Here is a 19343-nt window from a genome sequence, read left to right as displayed (position 1 = left end):
TGGTCAGGATGATGAAACAGAGAGAATAGAAAATTCAGGAGAAAACATAAAGAAAATTTTTTGGCAAACTTCTATTAATGAACAAAGACCAAAACTATCGATAAAAATAAATGGTGTTTTGTTGTCTGGTCTGGTAGAAACAGGTGCGGACGTTACCATAATTGCACCAGAATTTTGGTATCCAACTTAGCCTCTTCAGGAGGTAAACGTTCAACTGTTAGGAATTGGGACATTATCTCAGGTGAAACAGAGTGCAAAATGGCTCGAATGTATAGGTCCAGAAGGACAGAGAGGAAAATTGAAACCATATGTAGCTAACATAGCTATGAACCTGTGGGGTCAAGACTTGTTGCAACAATGGAATACTCAGATTAACATCCCTCCAATCTCAGAAACAAATCATACACTAGCAAATGTTTCTGAGAGAAATATTGGAAGGCATTATTTTGAGTGGTCACCAGCCATCCATATTATACAAGAACAGGGCACAACAACTGATGATCTTCCAAAGACATCAACAGCTCTACCTTTAAAATGGTTAACAGACAAGCCTGTATGGGTCCAGCAATGGCCTTTAACAACAGAGAAACTCCAGGCTTTAGAAGAGCTGGTAGAAGAACAGTTAAATGCTCAGCATATTGAAGAATCAACCAGCCCTTGGAATTCTCCTGTATTTGTTATGAAAAAGAAATCTGGTAAATGGAGAATGGTAACAGACCTTAGAGCAATTAACAAAGTAATTCAGCCAATGGGCTCTCTACAATCTGGAATTCCTTTGCCTACTCTGTTACCAAAAGGATGGCCTCTCATAGTTATTGATTTAAAAGACTTTCTTTTCAATACCCTTACAAGAAGAAGACAGAGAAAGATTTGCTTTCACAGTGCCTACTTATAATAATTCTCAACTGGTTAAAAGATGTCAATGGAGGGTCCTCCCACAGGGAATGTTGAATTGCCCAACTCTGTGCCAATATTTTGTACAACAGCCATTGGAAGTGATATGTAAAAAATTTCCTAAATCTATAATTTATCATTATATGGATGATATTTTACTAGCTGACTCAAATGCAGATACTTTGGAAAGAATGTTTGAAGAGGTAAAGAAAATTTTGCCTTGCTGGGGATTACAAATTGCTCCTGAAAAGATACAAAGAGGAGATTCTATTAATTATTTAGGATATAAAATAGAGCTATGAAAAATTAGACTCCAAAAGGTGCAAATTAGGAGAGATAGACTACAGACTCTTAATGACTTTCAAAGATTATTTGGAGACATTTCTCATCTACAAACTATTGGTGGGGTAAAAAATGATGAACTGCATAATTTGTTCAAAACCTTAGTAGGTGACAAGGACTTAAATAGTCCAAGAGAATTATCACATGAAGCTGAGAAAGAATTGGCCTTGGTAGAAAAGAAAGTACATGAAGGGCACGTGGATCGTATTGATCCAAAGCTGGATTGCATTTTGGTTATTTTACCTTCTAGGCATTCTCCTACAGGAATATTAATGCAGAGGGAAGATATTATATTAGAATGGATATTTTTACCAAATAAACCAAACAAAAAATTAAAAACTTATGTGGAAAAAATCTGTCACTTGATTTGGAAAGGAAAATTGATACTTCGTCAATTAGCAGGAATAGACCCAGCAGAAATTGTCGTACCTTTAACTAAGGAGGACATTGAAAAAATATGGACAGAAAGTGAACCTTGGCAAAGAGTTTGCCGTAATTTTTTTGGAGAAATTAACAGCAAATATCCCAAAAACGATAGAATTGATCTTATAAAGAAAGCTGATTGGATTTTGCCTCGAATTGTACGGGAAAAACCCATATCTGGAGTTTGTACATTTTATACAGATGCCAACAAACAAGGAAAGGCAGGTTACAAATCAGAAAATTTAAGTAAAGTGGTTCGAAGTCCTTATAATTCAGTTCAAAAATCAGAATTGTATGCTATTCTGTTGGTATTAATGGATTTTTCAGAACCTCTCAACATAGTAACTGACTCTCAGTATGCTGAAAGAGTAGTATTACATATTGAGACTGCAGAATTTATCCCTGATGCTTCAGAATTAAATTCACTATTTATTCAATTACAAGATACAATCAGGAAAAGGAGTCATCCTTTATATATAACTCATATCCGATCCCATACTGGTCTGCCAGGCCCTCTAGCACAAGGCAATGATGACATTGATAAATTATTGATAGGAAATGTGCTGGAGGCCTCAGAATGTCATAAAAAACATCATGTCAATAGTAAAGGTTTAAAAAAGGATTTTTCCATAACCTGGCAACAAGACAAAGAAATAGTAAAGAAATGTCCTACTTGTTCCTTCTACAATCAAACACCATTACCAGCAGGATGTAACCCAAAGGGTACTCAAAGGAATGAAATCTGGCAGATGGACGTGTTTCACTTTGCAGAATTTGGAAAACTGAAATATGTACACCACACTATCGATACTTATTCAGGATTTCAGTGGGCAACTGCTTTGAGTTCTGAAAAAGCTGATTCTGTAATCACTCATTTACTAGAAGTTATGGCCATCATGGGTATACCTGCACAAATCAAAACTGACAATGCTCCATCATATGTCTCTGTTAAAATGAAACAGTTTTTTGCTTATTACAATATAAAGCATATTACAGGCATACCACATAATCCTACAGGTCAAGCAGTTATAGAAAGATCAAACAGAACTCTAAAGGATATGCTAAATAAACAGAAAGGGGTAACAAAACCCACCAGAAATAGACTGCATAATGCTCTATTAACTTTGAATTTTCTTAATGCCAATGAGAAAGGAACAACAGCTGCAGAGAGACATTGGATAATAGAAAAAACTATAGAATTAAATCAGCCTATATACTTTAAGGATGTGCTGACCTCAGAATGGAAACCAGGGTATGTGTTACGTTAAGGCCGAGGTTTTGCTTTTGTTTCTACAGGAGAAGATAAGCTGTGGGTACCATCAAAATTGATAAAGGTTCGATTTGAACAAGAGAAACCTCTTAATTAGAGGAGGTGATAGCTCATCAACCAACATGAACATCCAATTTAAACTAACTTATACCAGTAACATATGTCTTTTCATTTAATCAGATAATAACTTGCCAAAAAGGAACATCCCCAAAATTAGTCTTGGGGAAAGGTTTTAGTTTTTGTCTTTTAGGAGAATGAAGGTTAAGGAATCTGAAGAACACTGGACAAATGAGACAACTGAAGAAAAGGGACAAATCATCTATCCCAGGAAGCAGAGTAAAATGGCGTATGGGTATATATTATCTAAAAAATTTTATGTCTTCCTAAATGTTTGTTTCTGCTTTTCTCTAAAGATTTAACACTATTGGTCTTCTAATAGTCCCAGTCCAATTAAAATTTAAAGCTGACTTTGGAGTTGGAGAATGGCTCTCTCCTTCTTTAAACTCAAGCATGTTGTTAAAAGGAAAATGCAAACTCCCTGTATCATGCCAGAATAAAAGAGCCATCTTCTGCTATGAGACAGGAGAAAAGCCAAATTAATTAAGGGACTATTCTATTACTAATCTCAACTCTTTGATTCTATTCTGATTCTTTAAACTTTTCTTAAAGTATAAATTTTATATCAAATCTTACAAGATATATATATATATACATATATACATTTGTTAAGATATGAATGGTCATATAGAGTACTAATTAATTCTAGAAAAAAGGCTTCAATTAGCTACATGTATATGTCTCTTTGTTCGAGTCTCTTATCAGTTTTCTGCAGGAAATCACGGCCAGGCCTAACATCAACTGAAGTCTCCAAGAAGAAGTTGGGGCCCCACAACAACAACAATTCCACGTGGACAATAATAACATCACTAAGCTGACAAACATCATCTACAGATCAGCTTTGAACTACAAGGTGCTCAGAGCAATTTTGAGATGACTAGATGAGATGATCCAGTCTCAAAGACTACTTGAATAAGGACTTGAGATAAACCCTGAACTTTGGCATTATATACAGACTGGATAATGAAGGATATAGTTACCTTTCCTAGAATTTGACAATTAACCTAAAATTTTTCTTTCAGGATAAAGATAACTTTGCCCATACTCAGCAGGAAGCAATTTTAAGAATACGACGCCCACATTCCCAAAGAGGTGGTGTGGGGCGGGTGGTTTTTTGGTCTTTTTAATGGTTTTTGGGTCTGGGATAATTTTCATTGTTTAGGGGGGTTGGTTACAAGTTGTTGTCAAGGGTTAGGAAAAAGGCTAAGCAGATTAGATTTAAGGTTCTTGTTTTAAAACAAAAGAGAAAGAAAGAAGAAGAAAAAGGAATTACTAGTTTTAAATACTTTACATTGGATTGGATTGTTTTATATTGTATACAAATTATATATATTGAAATTGATATTGTTAGAAAATGCTATATGTATATTTCTAATTGTACTTATACTGTTCATTTAACAATGCAATTTTCTGATCCTTGAATGTTGTTATTACCAACTATTAGGATATAAAGAAATGATAGTAGTTAGACATTTCAATAGAACTTGTAGTCATATTAGATATGTTTTAAAAATTGAGCAGATATATTTTAGATAGGTCATCTTCAGACCCTTCAGAGAACTACAGAATATGGCATTTAAAATGTTTTAATAACTTAGAAAATTTTCCTTTTTTGTTATGACTATGAGACATGTCAGCTCCTGGCAGTACCAATCTACTTCAGAGAAAATATGGGCATTGAAGAAACTGCATATGGAGTTAGCTTTCCTTGTGGCAAAAGTTAGCCACTGGACAACAAAGTATCCTCGAATCAACTGCTGACAAAATGGACAGATAGGACATGAAACAAAGGACTACTGATTCTTGCCTAAACAAGCGTGGTTATGGCTTTATCAAAAGGCATCTTCTGAGGCCAGGACAATATGGCTCCATCCCTGACGTGGCCTTCACAACTCAGAGAAGGTACAGTGCCCTTTTCTTCGAAGGCAGCTGAACAGGCAGTGGGCCGATGGCTTCTGATGTGCAATGGAACAGCAGCTGAAACAGTTATTCTTGAAGAGTAACTAAGCTCACGCCTCTCAATAGTAGACTGGTATTTGATAGAGGGATGTGGAGAAGAACGGGATGCTGAGATGAAGCCATATGTACACAGCCAAGAAGAACGGACAGCTGAATTAAAAAAACATCAACAATTTCCAGAATTTAAAATCCTGAATCATGACATGACACTAGTGGAATTCAGGTGTTTCTGGTATATGGACTGCTCTCACCCAATGTGAGGTTGAACTGTTGACCCTGTGTACATCCTACTTCACAAATGAGTCTGTCAGATATGCTAAGCCTATAGACTAAAGATGATGCCCCAGCATTGCAGAGAAACCTCAGGTGACTGTCCAGGCAGCTGGCTGTTTCTGTCAACTCACAAATTTTTTGGAAGTTGCTTGCATGCACTTTCTGTTTTTATTTTTGTTAGCTAATATTATTTCCTTCTTGGGTCTCTGAGGGAGTTGAAGATTAGTTAGTTATAGTTGAAGATTAGTTAGTTATAGTTGAAGATTAATTAGGATAGAAAGTGAATTAGATACATTTTGGACTTAACAAAATAGGATAATGAAATTATTATCTCTGAATTTGTCAAATACAAATGGACTAGACATTGTTTAGACATTTATTATTTGTATATATTGTATATAGTTATTGTACTTTTGTATTTAGTTTTTCTTTTGTTAGTTATAACCTTTTTCTTTTTTTTCCTTTTTATTAAAATAGAAAAGGGGAAATGTGGTGGTATTTTACTTGTACTGAAATGTGATTTTAATTGTATGTTAATAAATAAAGTTGCCTGGGGGTCAGAGCTATTAGAGCCATAGCAAGTGTGTGGCAGTGGTGGCGCACGCCTTTAAGGACCTGGAGGGCGGTACATACAGGCAGTGACAAGGAAGTCACGTGTTTAGGTTTACAACCAATGAGAAGGTAGAACAGCTAGACTATATAAAGACATACACACAGGAAGTAGGCCCCTTTTTCGGAGAGCTCTCTTGACTGAAGAGGATCACTGAAGCAAGAAGGGTGAGGCCCTTAGCTCTGACCTCTTGGCTTTCTTCTCTGAATCGGCTCTGTGTATCTTATTTAATAAGATGGTTGGTTACATCTACAACCACATCTCTGTAGAACAATATGAAATCAGTTATAGTTATACCTTCCACAGAAGGTTTTTTGTTGTTGTTCAGGATTGCTTTGGCTATCCCAGGTCTTTTGTGCCTTTATATAAAATTTTGGATTGTTTCTGTGTGTGAATAATGGAATTAGAATTTTGATTTGAGATGACAGCAATGAACCAGTAGATTGCTCTTGGTAAGATGGTCTTTTCATAATATTAATACTTTGATCCCATGAGTATGGGGTACCTTTCCATCTTCTAGAGTCAATTTCTTTCTTCAGTGTCTTAAAATTTCCATTATAAAGGTCTTTAATTTTCTTAGTGAGGCTTGTTTCCAAATATTTTGAGTGGCTATTATGAATGGGATTGTTTCCCTTTCTTTTTCAGTCTCTTTGTCATTGGTATATAGGAAGGTTTTTTTTTCTTTTTTTTCTACCCCACTCCATTGCTTTCTTTTTTTTAATTAAGAAATTTTCTATTCATTTTACATACAAACCACGGAATCCCCTGTCCTCCCTCCTCCTGCCCCCCAGTATCCCCCCTCAACCCACCCCACTTTCCCACCTCCTCCAAGGCAAGGTCTCCCATGGGGAGTCAGCAGAGCCTGGTACATTCAGTTGAGGCAGGTCCAAGCCCCTCCTGCATGCACCAATGCTACACAAAATGTCTCACCATAGGCACTAGGTTCCAAAAAACCGGCTCATGCACTAGAGACAGGTCCTGATCCCACTGCCTGGGGGCCCCCTAAACAGTTCAAGCTAAACAACTGTCTCACTTATCTAGAGGGTGTAGTCCAGTACCATGGGGGCTCTTCAGCTATTGGTCCACAGTTCATGTGTTTCCACTAGTTTGGCTAGTTGTCTCTGTACTTTTTCCAATCATGGTCTCAATGTCTCTTGCTCATAGAATCCCTCCTCTCTCTCATCAATTGGACTCCTGGAGCTCTGCCTGGGACCCAGCCGTGGATTTATGCATCTGCTTCCTTCAGTCACTGGATGAGGGTTCTATGATGACAGTTAGGGTATTCAGCCATCTGATCACCAGTGTAGGCCAGTTCAGGCACTCACTTGTCTATGGTGGAGTCATCCTTGTGGATTCCTGGGAATCTTTCTAGCACTCTGCTTCTCCCTATTCCCTTGGTGTCTTCATTTATCATGGTATCTCTTTCCTTGTTCTCCCACTCTGTTCCCATTCCAGCTCAAAGCTCCCACTCCTCTAAGCTCTCACCCCCCATCCCTTGCCCTCCATTATGCCCCCTCACCTCCCAGCTTGCTCATGTAGATCTCATCCACTTCTCCATCATTGGCCAATCCATGCGCCCTTCCTAGGGTCCTCCTTACAGGTTGTAGGTTTTTGTGTGTCAATTTTATATCTTGCCACTTGGCTCAAATTAATTATCTCTAAGAGTGGTTTTTGTGGAGTCTTTGGGGTTTCATATATATAATAGAATCATGATCTGCAAATAGGGATACCTTGATTTCTTTTCCAATTTGTATCCCTTTTATGCTCTTCTCTGATCATGTTAATTCTAACTATGTCTTCAAGTACTACATTAATAGAGGGAGAGAGTGTAGACACACTTGCCTTATTGCTGTTCTTAGTGGGAACTCTTTTGAGGTTTTTTTCTCCATTTAGCATGATGGTACTGTGGGATGTTTTGTATGCTAAATGTGTTGCTCTGATTGGTTAATAAATAAAACATTGATTGGCCAGTAGCCAGGTAGGAAGTATAGGCGGGACAAGCAGAGAAGAGAATTCTGGGAACAGGAAGGCTGGGTCAGAGAGATACTGCCAGCTGCCACCATGACAAGTAAGATGTAAGGTACCAGTAAGCCACAAGCCACGTGGCAACTTATAGATTAATAAAAATGGTTTAATATCAGATATAAGAACTAGATAACAAGAAGCCTGCTGCGACCATACAGTTTGTAAGCAATGTAAGTCTTTGTATGTTTACTTGGTTGGGTCTGAGCGGCTGCAGGACTGGTGGGTGAGAGAGATTTGTCCTGACTGTGGGCCAGGCAAGACCGGAAACACTCTAGCTACATGATGGCTTCTGTGTCTATTGAGATGATCATGTGATTTTTGTCTTTTGTCCATTTATGTGATTAATTATAATTATTGATATATGTATGTTGAGTCATCCCTGAATTGATGGAATAAAGCCAAGTTAGTCATGATGAATGATCTTGTTTATGTGATATTGAATTCAGCTTACCAATATTATATTGAAAATTTATGCATCTTGGTTTTATCAGGAAGATCAGCCTGTAACTTTATCTTATTTTACTTTATTTTTGTGCAGTGAATTAATTCATTTGATTTGGGTATCATCAGGATAATGCTGGTTTTGCTAAAGAAAAACAAAGGAAGCCTTTGTTTTCTCTATTTTATGGGATAATTTAAGTAATTCTTTAAAATTCTGGTAGAATTCTTCTATGAATCCATCTAGTTATGAGCTATTTTTTTTTAAGTTGGGAGGCTTTTTATTATTACTTCAGTCTCATTACTGTTTATAAATGTTAAATTGTTTATTTAATTTTAGTTTAATTTTGGTATGTCATATAACATTTTTATCAATTCCCCCATCCCAGGCTCAGGGAATATCATGGAAGAAGCATAAATAATATAAGACCCAGAGGATGAAGAAAGGTGATATGAAAGCTGTTTTCCGGACATGACATGACTATCAAACTCCTGAACACATAGCAGCTATTGTTACATGCACAAGATCATATAAGATCAGCCCAGGTCAAATTGTGGCATAGATAGGCAGATGATCTCCAAATCCATGGCATACTGAGGAGTTATTGGCAGGAGACAATTGTTGGAGGAGGAAGAACCACTCTTTTTTGATGAAGTGGCTACTGATATACTACCCATGCTCAAGTGGATGACACAACACTCATGCACATATAGGCAGCACCAAGATATGAAGTTGGGAGGGGGACATATTGGGAGAATATGAGGGGGAATTGGAAAAGGGAAATGGATATGATCATATTTATTGTATACATGTATGAAACTCTAAAGAATAAAGAAAAACTATTATAGAATGAAATAAATTTTGCAAATATTAAATGAGATCAAGACTATTTCAGTAATATTAGATAAGGTAGACTTTAGAGCAAAGAAAATTATTGGGGATGGAGAAGGACATTACATAATGGTAAAGGCATCAATACACCAAAAAGACATCTTCTAAAGAACTGAGCTGAAAAATATAGGATATACAAGTGAACTAAAAATGATCTACAAAAATGTAAAAGGATTGAAATAATACATGATAGTTTCTGTGACTATAATGGAATCAAACTAGAAAACAATAATAGAAAAAGAGATGAAAATTTTCAAAACACTTAGAAACAAACATGCTAGCTTTAAAAATTGTGTCAGAATTCTGAAGAAAATAAATATGTTGACTATAACTATGAATGAAAATGACACCACAATATGTCCAAACTTGTGGAGCATGAGGAAAGTTGTTCCAAGAGAGAGTCATAGCATTAAATGTTTACACTAGAAGTGAGGGGATAATTTAAGCTCTCAAAGCACTTTGCAAAAGAAAATAGAAACTCAAAACCCAGCAGAAGGAAACAATAAAGAATTAAAATAAATAATACTGGAAAAAATAGAGATAAACCCAATAAAAAAGCTATATTTGACAAAATTAGTAAAGTTGTTGAACCTGAAAACTAAAAATTGCAATGAATGAAAAAGGAATTATTACTACACACCCTGCAGATAAGGAAAACATTTTACATATTAAATTTGGAAATTTTAAAGAAATGGAGCAATTTTCCTAAAGCACAAATGACCAAATTACCCAGTATTAAAATATATCATTGTAATTCTGAGAAAAGGAATCAAAATTGTTAAAAACTCCTGATGTGAATGTTCAAAGGAGCTGAAATGTGCCATAGTGGTAGAGAGCTTGTCTAGCATGTAGGAAGTCCTGGATTTGACCAGCAAAAGGAAGGCTCTAGGCTCAGATAGTTTCAAATATTGAATGATCTTTTTGGTGTGATCCTGAATTTAGTTTGCTAGCATTTTATTGAGAATGTTTGCAACCATGTGTATCAGGATGACCAGCCTGTAATTTTCTTTTCTGTGTGGTGGTGAAAGAAGAGTTAGTACCACCTCCATATGAGCATGACTTCTTTCAGAGAACACTTGCTGGGTTGTTGTATTGTCCTGACACCAAAGACATTGACTATCCAAACAGAAAATTACAGAGCAATGTATATAGAAAAATTCTAAACAACATTTTAATCACTTATAAAAGGAAATACACATCATAAGTTAACTTAGTTTACTCTGGCCATATAATGCTGGTTCAGTATTTATCAGTCCATCTGTTTTATCTACTATAGTAACAGGTAAAATATAAAAATCATATGATGTGAACAACATTTTGAATGCTCTAAGTAGCATTGTGTGGATATGAGATTTCTGTCTTTGGAAAACATTTAGCGACAACACCACATTCTGGGGAGGATGTGGAGGAACTACATTACTCATAAATGTCTGGTGGGTATTCAGAATGGTACACCTGCTCTGGAAATTGTGCAGCTTCTTAAGAAAAATATATAAATACCAGCAATTGTACTCCTGAATATTTATCTAGAAACATGAAAATGGAAGTGTATAACAAAGTTTTTAAATACACACACAGACAGACAGACAGAGGAGAGAGAGAGAGAGAGAGAGAGAGAGAGAGAGAGAGAGAGAGAGAGAGAGAGAGAAATCCTGTATCGGTATGATATCACTTTCTTGGTTCTGACATTGTAGGGCTGGTATGGAACATGTAACAATGAGGAAGACTGTCTAAGGGGTAAATGGTGGCTTCTTCCTACTGTGTTTGTAGTTTACTGTGAATCTAATTATTTTCAAGCAAGAAACCAACTGTTACTTGGAGTTCAGCCTCTAGATCCAGGACACATTGATTCTTCATATTGCCTCTGAGACATTTCTTCGTGGCATTTTTGCTTCAAGCAGTTTATAAATGTCTGTATCTTCCTTATGTAAAACAAGTCAACACAGTCTCCACTTCGGGCCTTTTCTGGATGTTTTAGGAACCAAAACTGAGACCTTAACTGGGATACTGATGACATACTAGGATCAAAATTGTACATACAGTACACCATACATGCAAACAAAAAAGGCAAAAGAAACTGCCATTACTGCAAAGGCAGTCATTAGTTCTGGACAACACACGCTCAGCGTTTTCAGTCTGTAGAGGCTAGGGACTCAGTTATTTCAGGGCTAGCAACACAAAACTTAAGGACATCAAACAAGCTACTCATTCATTCAACTCTAAAAAAAAAAAGTAAAAACAAAAACAAAATCAAAACCAAACAAAATTCCAAAAGGCCGACCTGCCTTTAAAAGACACCACTCTATCCAGGGTGATTGAAGAGATCTCCATGAGTGAACTGGGGGTGAGGGGTGGGCAATGAGGGTAGAGGATGGGGGATGAGAACATAAGGAAATGGGATTGTTGAGCTGGAACAGGGATGGAATGGGAAACCAATGAGAGAGATACCATGATGGAGGGAGATTTCATGGGGATAGAGAGAAACCCAGAGCTAGTGAAGTTGCCAGGAATCCCCAAGGATGACCCCAGCTTGGACTACTAGAAATAGTGGAGAGGGTGCCTGAACTGAACTGGTTTGCCCCAGTGATCAGATCAGTGAGTACCCTAACTGTCATCACAGAACTTTTCTCCAGTGACTGATGGAGGCAGATGCAGAGATCCACAGCCAAACACCAGGCAGAGCTCCAGGAGTCCAGTCAAAGAGAGAGAAGAGGGATTCTATGAGCAAGTGCATTAGGACCATGATGGGGAAACCTGCAGAGATGACCAAACCAAACTAATGGGAACTCATGAAAGTTGGATCAATGGCTGTGGAGCCTGCATGGGACTGGGCTTGGCCCTCTGCATGGTGAACCAGTTGTATACCCTGATCTGCTTGGGAGGCCCCCTGATGGTAGAATCAGAATCCATCCCTGGTGCATGAGGGGGCTTTTTGGGCCTACTACCTATGATGGGACACCTCATGAAGCCTTGAGGCAGGAGGAAGGGCTTGGACTTGCATCTACTGGATGTGCCTCCCCATGGGAGGCCTTGCCTTCTTGTGAGGGGGAATGGGGGTGGGTTGGGGGAGAGTCTTGGGGGTGGAGGAAAGAGGGGGCTCTTTGATTGGTGTGTAAAATGAATGAAAAAATTTCTTAATTAAAAAAACACTCTATTGATTTCATGCTCTGCTATTTTATGTTCTCCAAATCAAATAAATACAAAAGGGATGTCCTGGTGGGAGCAGTAATTGGAGCTTTCTGAACAAAGACTTGAATCTGTGTCCCGAAGTGGCAGCCTGTACCTTCACTACCACAATTATCATGTTTGGGTACTGGCTGGGCCAGGACTGAGGAGCAAGATGGGAAAAGCTGTACATCTTGCTGGCTGGCTGTGTATACACCAGAAGGCTGAGACCACTGTTTTCTAGACTTCCAACATGGATGGTAGAAAGGAGTACAGAGCCGAGGACAGGAATAAAATGTTTCCCAAGCAACAGACCTTCTGTTGCCTCAGACCATCCTCGGCCACAGGACACTGGTTAACATTACTAATCACTATTTTCGTTAACAATCTAAGCTACAGATCAAAGAGGATATTTTAGTCCAGAGAACTAGACCTGGGAGGTACAGAAAGAGGCCAGATATGAACAGAAAGAATTCACTGTTTAGGGGCTCCCGCTGTGTTCCCGTGGCCCCTGGTAGGAAGTTATTTCTCTGATATTCTGGTCTTCTTCCAGAGAGGAGTAAAGTCATTGATGTGTCAGTAGCCTTAGATTAGTGGTTCTCAACCTTCCTCACAGTTTCTCATGTTGTGGTGACCCCCAGTCATAAAAATTATTTTGTAGCTACTCATAAGTGTAATTTGCTACTGTTATGGGTCACAATATAAATATCTGATATGCAGGGTGTCTGATATGTGACCCTCGTGAAAAGGTAACCCTCAGGTTGAGAACCACTGCCCCAGAGTGTTCGTGCCTACATGAGCACTGCTGAATGGATCTGCAGGGTGCACTTAAACTTAGATGACAATCTTCCCTAGAGGCTTTGTCAGGGTTTAGTTACTTGGTCAAGAGCTTCAGTGATTTGGTGTACTGGAACCCAAATGAGCTTAGTAATGTATAATGTTATTCAACATTTCTGTGCATTTGAAGGGGCTGTTTTGACACTATGCAAGAGCTGCAAGGCATATAATTATAGTTTGTGCTACTAAACATATTAATATTAGAACATGTCCTTTTTCACTTTGAAAAGTTTAATTTAAAAGAACTACAAGTGGGCCTGGGGATATAGCTTAGTTGATAGAGTACCTGCCTAGTGTGCACAAAGCCCTAGGTGAGATTTGATCCCCAGCATTGCATAAAACAGATGTAGTGCACATACCTGTAATCCTGGTATTAGGGAGGTAGAGGCAATAGAATCAGAATTTTAAGGTCATCCTTGGCCACATAGCTAGTTTGAGGCCAGTCTAGGATTCATGCAACCCAGTCCCCACCACCTCCCATAAAAAGAATAAATAAAAGACTAAGAATCTAAAGCTGATGCCAAGAAATTGGAAACCTCCTACACTGCTGCTGGATATGTAAAAGAGTGCAGCTGTTATGAGAAGCAGTTAAGTGCAGAGTCGCCATACAATGTAGAAATTCCACTCAAGCCTACAAAAATTCAGACCCAAGCATTCCTAGTGGTACTATGCCTAATAGTCCCAAATATCCACTGAGGTGTGTGTAGATAGACAAAATTTAGAGTATCTACTCATTGCAATATTACTCAGTATTAGAAAAGAAAGGATTGACAAGCATTACCACAGATGTACCTTGTAAGCATTGTGCCAAGGAAAGGACCATATGGTGTATAATTCTATTTTTGTTTGTTTTCATTTTATTTATTATTTATGTTTAATTTTTGAGATTATAATGTAATTACATCATTTCTCCTTATCTTTCCTCCCTCTAAATCCTCCCATATGTCCCTCATTGCTCTCTTTCAAATCCATGGCCTTGTTTTTCATTGATCATTGTTTTGCATACACACACACACATTTATAAATATATAAATACAACCTTCTCAGGCTGTATAATGTTACTTGTATATATTTTTCTTAGGGATAACTATTTGTTGTTACCAGTTATTATTTTTTAAGATTTATTTTTTTGTTGGTTTGTGTGTTTTGCCTATAAGTATGTGTACCACATGCATGCCTGGTGCCTGCAGAGCCAGAAGAGGGCGTCAGAGCCCATAGAATCAGAGTTATAGATGATTATTAGTACATGTGGGTGCTCTGCAAGGCCCTCTGCTAGAACAAGTACTATTAACTGCTGAGTCACCTTTCCAGCCCACTATGATTATATTTGTATGAAATGTCTGGAACAGGCAAATCCATAAACACATAAGGGTCGCCTATAGCTGGGAGTCTGGGAAAATGTGAACAGATTGTTAACATGTACTGGGTTTCTTCTGAGGGTGATGAAACTATTCAGAAATTAATTGTGGAGATGATTGCCCATCTCTGTGAACACACTAAAACAGAATTACACAATTTCAATGCATAAATTTATGGAGTGTGAATTATGTACTAATAAAGTTGCTTTTCCTAAGTTCAAATTGTTTCACTCCTTACTCCAATTCAGGGTTGTAGAAGGCTGTTCTTTGTAAAGAAAGGATTAAGCAACATCTTTTAATATTTTTGGAGGTAATGAGTGTTTACAACCTCCACATTAAGCAAGATTGACTCCTTTTGAAACTGGACACCACCATTCATTTGCTCAGTTTTTGGCTGCTGAGGAAGCAGTGCTAGAAACTCTTTCTTGGTGGACTGGGTATTCGCAGAGTGACTTGCAAAGCTTTGCAGGATGCTAGCAGGCACCTGTCACTGCTACTTTAGACAGTGCTGCTGCTATTTCACAGGAACCTGCGGTATCCCCATATTAGCTTTCAGGATTTCTTCATGCCATCTGAGTTAAAAATGCACACTCCTTGGATGCGAAATGCCACTCAGTAATAAATCAGGCCAGGACCAAAGCTTCTTGGCAAATACAATTGCCCCATGGTCCCACCCATTGGGCTCAGATTCAGAATACTGCTGCAAAGAGCCAGAAATTGTATAAACCACCAATTTCATTGACAGCAAGCTGCTTTTCCAGCTGGCCATGATGGGAAAACTTACTTGAATCTAAAACTAATCAATATACAGTAACCACTCATCATGGCAAGCAGAGAACAGAGTTTTCTGGAACTTGGAAACATCAAGAAATGAGGTCAGACCAAGACTATATGAAAGCAGTGATGGCAATGCTGACCTTGTTACCCTCTCCACTGCAGCAGACCTAACCTTCAAGGAAATGCAAGGCAGAGGTTTCTAAGACCTAACTTCTTTAAAAAGGAAGGCAGCCATTGGATGTGACTCCCATCACTGTAACACAAATTGCTAAAAGGTCTTATTAATTAAAAACACCTGGAAACAGATATTGGGGTGAAAGCTGAAAGATCAGAGGAATACAACAAGCCAGCCACAAGTTCTTACCAGTAGGAAATCCTCAGCCCAAGAGAGCTACTTCCTGTATACTCACGCCTATATACTTTTCTGTACCCTGCCATCTTACTTCCTCTCTCCACCCAGCTACATCATTTCCTCTTTCCAAGTAGCTCTATCACTTCCTGTTTATCTGTACAGACTTCCAGACCTCTATGGTTCACTAGTGCTGGGATTAAAGGTGTGTGCCACCATGCCTGGCTCTGTTCCCAGTATGGCCTTGAACTCACAGAAATCTGGATAAATCTGCCTCCAGAATGCTAGGATTAAAGGCAGGTGCTACCACTGCCTGACCTCTATGTTTAATATAGTGGCTGGCTTTGTCCTCTGATTCCCAGGCAAGCTTTATTTGTTAGAGAACAAATAAAGTATCACCACACATCACACTTTTCTATCATACACTTTGGGATATGTAGTAGTTCTTGGATTAGAACTGGTAATCCAAACTGAAGGGCCTGGTAATGCATGAGCTTGTTTCCTTTGTAACAAGTGGAGCCTCCATGGAACTGTACTAGGCCTTCTGCATAAGGGAGACAATTGTGTAACTTGATCTGCTTAAGGATTCCCCTGGCAGTAGGATCAGAATCTATCCTTGGTGCATGAGCTGGTTTTCTGGAGCTCACTACCTATGGTGGGACACCGTGCATATTCTTGATGCGAGGGAAGAGCTTGAACCTGTCTCAACTGAATGTACCAGGTTCTGCTGATTCCCCATGGGAGGCCTTACCTTGTGGGAGGAGGGAATGAGGGGTGGGTTGGGGAGGGGAAGCCTGGGAAGGAACAGGAGGAGGAAAGAGAGGGAGATCTGTGATTGGTATGTAAAATGAATAAAAAATTCTTAATAAAAAATTTCCACTCAGTTTATCTAAGCTTTTCCATAGCTGGTTACAAAACTCGAGGTTGTATTGCTAAGGTTTAAGAAATCATTTCAGTCTTTTCTGTATTCTGTGCCACTAATAAACTGGACTGTACACCCAGAAAAGCAGATGCACATAGACACATTAGCATGCCTGCATTCTCTGGTACTAAACTCTACTTGGGGAAAGGGCCCTTCTTCAGGCTTGGAGTCAATCCTCTCCATGATGGCGAATATCTGATCCTTCTAACTGCCCATGCAAGTGGACTTGCTGTTCAGTTGGCTCTCAAGTAGTCCCTCAGCTGACCAACAAAGGAAACAGGAACAGTAGCTGGTTGCTGGTCTAGTCTTTTTGCCCTTATTTGCTGATTGGCTTCAAACATATCTTTTTTCCTCCTGGAAATGATTTCTAACAGTATTTCCCTAGACTTTTCATACAGGATTAACTGGAAATGCTGAACAAGAAAGGAGGAAAATGTTGGAAATTGTTTGGTTTTGTTGAGATTTCATCAGGCAATCAGCCTTGACTGTTGAAACAGTTTATAGATATGTCACATTGGAGCCCAGATGCCAGTCAAAACAGCAGGCAAAGGCAAGCATATAAGCTTGTTGTTAACACTTTGAGCATGGGCTTTGGAGCCAAGAGACTAAGTTCCACTTACCTTCAAGTCACTTGACATTTTGAATGCCACTTTTCAGTCTTTAGTTCCTCACCTGCAAAATGGGGATGATCATCTTTGCTTTCTCCCTTTGCATGGTACTTGTGAGAGCACAAGACCATCTTTAAATCTGAAAGCTCTGCTTGAGCAGAGAGGTGCTGTGTTCTGGGGAAGGACAGTCCTTTTCTCCAATACTTTTAATGGGAGCAAGCAGCTGAAGTAAATGGCCTGGATCTTGTTTTGTCCTCTCCTATTTTATAATAAAACTTAGAATCCTAAAGTCTTAATATTAGAAGTAAAAATCATAGATTATAATCCACAACACCCCCTCTTTTTGTACAGATAGGGACACCAACACAGAAACCTATTTGGGACCATGTAGACAGTGACTGTTGACTCTAAAACTCAGATTCACTGAATCCCAAGTCAGGACCCAGTGTCATCAGGTTTTAATTGAAGATAGACACTGGGTATAGGACTTCCTTGGCTCTTCCTTTGAAAGGCTCTGAACATAAAAATCCACAAGGCAACCTCCCAGGCTTTCCAGGGCCTGCTGGCAACTGGTATACTAATGAGGTTGGCCTGGAGGGTTTTTCAGCTGGCATCATTTCTACATTGGTGCCTGGCTTCCTCTGTGTTCATGTACCTCTTATGCTTTCCCAGACAGAGTGCATAGACTTCCTTTCAGAGCCTGCTGATAGGAATCTAGACTAATTCCAGATTCCTAGTTAACTTAGGAGGGAGTTTAAGGCCCTACTTTCCACATTTAAGCAAACACTAGTGACACTCCTTGTCCACTATAATTCACAGCAAATCCAGGGTATCAGATTCCTGCCTCTATTAGGATATAGATCACCAATGATTCATCACTCTCAGAGATCAAAAGAAAGTGGGACATGGCCAGAGCTAAGAGAAAGAGAAGTTGGGAGTTCATTGCCACTGGTCATCGAGGAGAGGTGTCTCCTTAATTCTGTATCTACTCTTCAGTTATAATGCGCTAGGTCCAACAAAGAAGACCACTTAAGAAAATGAATAAAGGTGGAAGGGTGCTTAACAAATGTCCAAAACTGGCCATGCATTGGAAGTATTCCAACAGTCTTTAATAGCAACAATAAAAAACTCAACTATTGGTAAGAAAATATCTGAAGAGTTCCCAGTAAGCAGATCTCCCTCTAGATGGATTTTTGAATAAAGAGGAAATCCCTAGTAATAGCCCTAAAAATCTGTCTGATAGGAAGAAACGTGCTTCAGTTGTTGACATGATAAAATCAATTCTCTCCATTCTTGGAAATACCTCCTTGCAAATATTTTAGATATTATTTCCCAAATGAAAGAGAACAGTCAAGGCTGCTACTCATAGATTCTGAGGAAACAATCTAATTTTCGAGATTATTTCTTCATCGCAAGTTGGCAACAATGGCTCCATTTTAGAAAGAAAGTGGGAGAAATGCTGTGCACTTTGGAAATGGTTCCCAGACATTTCCTTTCAAGAAGACAGTCAGCATAGCACACATAAGCAGGCATTCAAGATAAAGGCCATTTTATAGGCAGTCATTCAGTTGCACAGCATGATTAACAAGCAAGATCAGTGCTTTGCACACAGCCAGTTTTTAGCTCCTGAAAGAGCTAGGAGGGAGAGCTGATAGGGACTCTTTCAGTAGGCTACCCTGGTTGACAGCAAGTGTTGATTTTTTTTCCTCGATTTCTATTACCTGCACTATGTCAAGTTCACAGATTTATTGAGCATGAAGTTCCACCACTGCCATCTATCCCATGCAAAGCAGAAGCTGCCAAATCCTAAGCAGATTGTAGATGCAACTTACTTGACCTATGGGTCCAAACAAGTCCATCCAGTAAGTGAAGCGCTAATACTGGGACAAATAAGACATCTTGATTTTATCAAGCCTCTTTTCTCTGAGTCAGAAGGAAAACATGCCATTGACTGCACTGTATGTTAGTGTGTTAGCTCATGAGGAAGAAGAAATTTGACCAAAGTCCTATTTCAGGCTTCTTTCATATAGCTTAGTCATCCTCAGTTGGCTCTGCTCTCCTGAAGAGTCATCCTGAACTATTAG

Source organism: Peromyscus eremicus, chromosome X (genome assembly GCF_949786415.1).
Source record: "Peromyscus eremicus chromosome X, PerEre_H2_v1, whole genome shotgun sequence".
Classification (NCBI taxonomy): Eukaryota; Metazoa; Chordata; class Mammalia; order Rodentia; family Cricetidae; genus Peromyscus; species Peromyscus eremicus.
Note: the sequence above shows the minus strand (reverse complement) of the source record.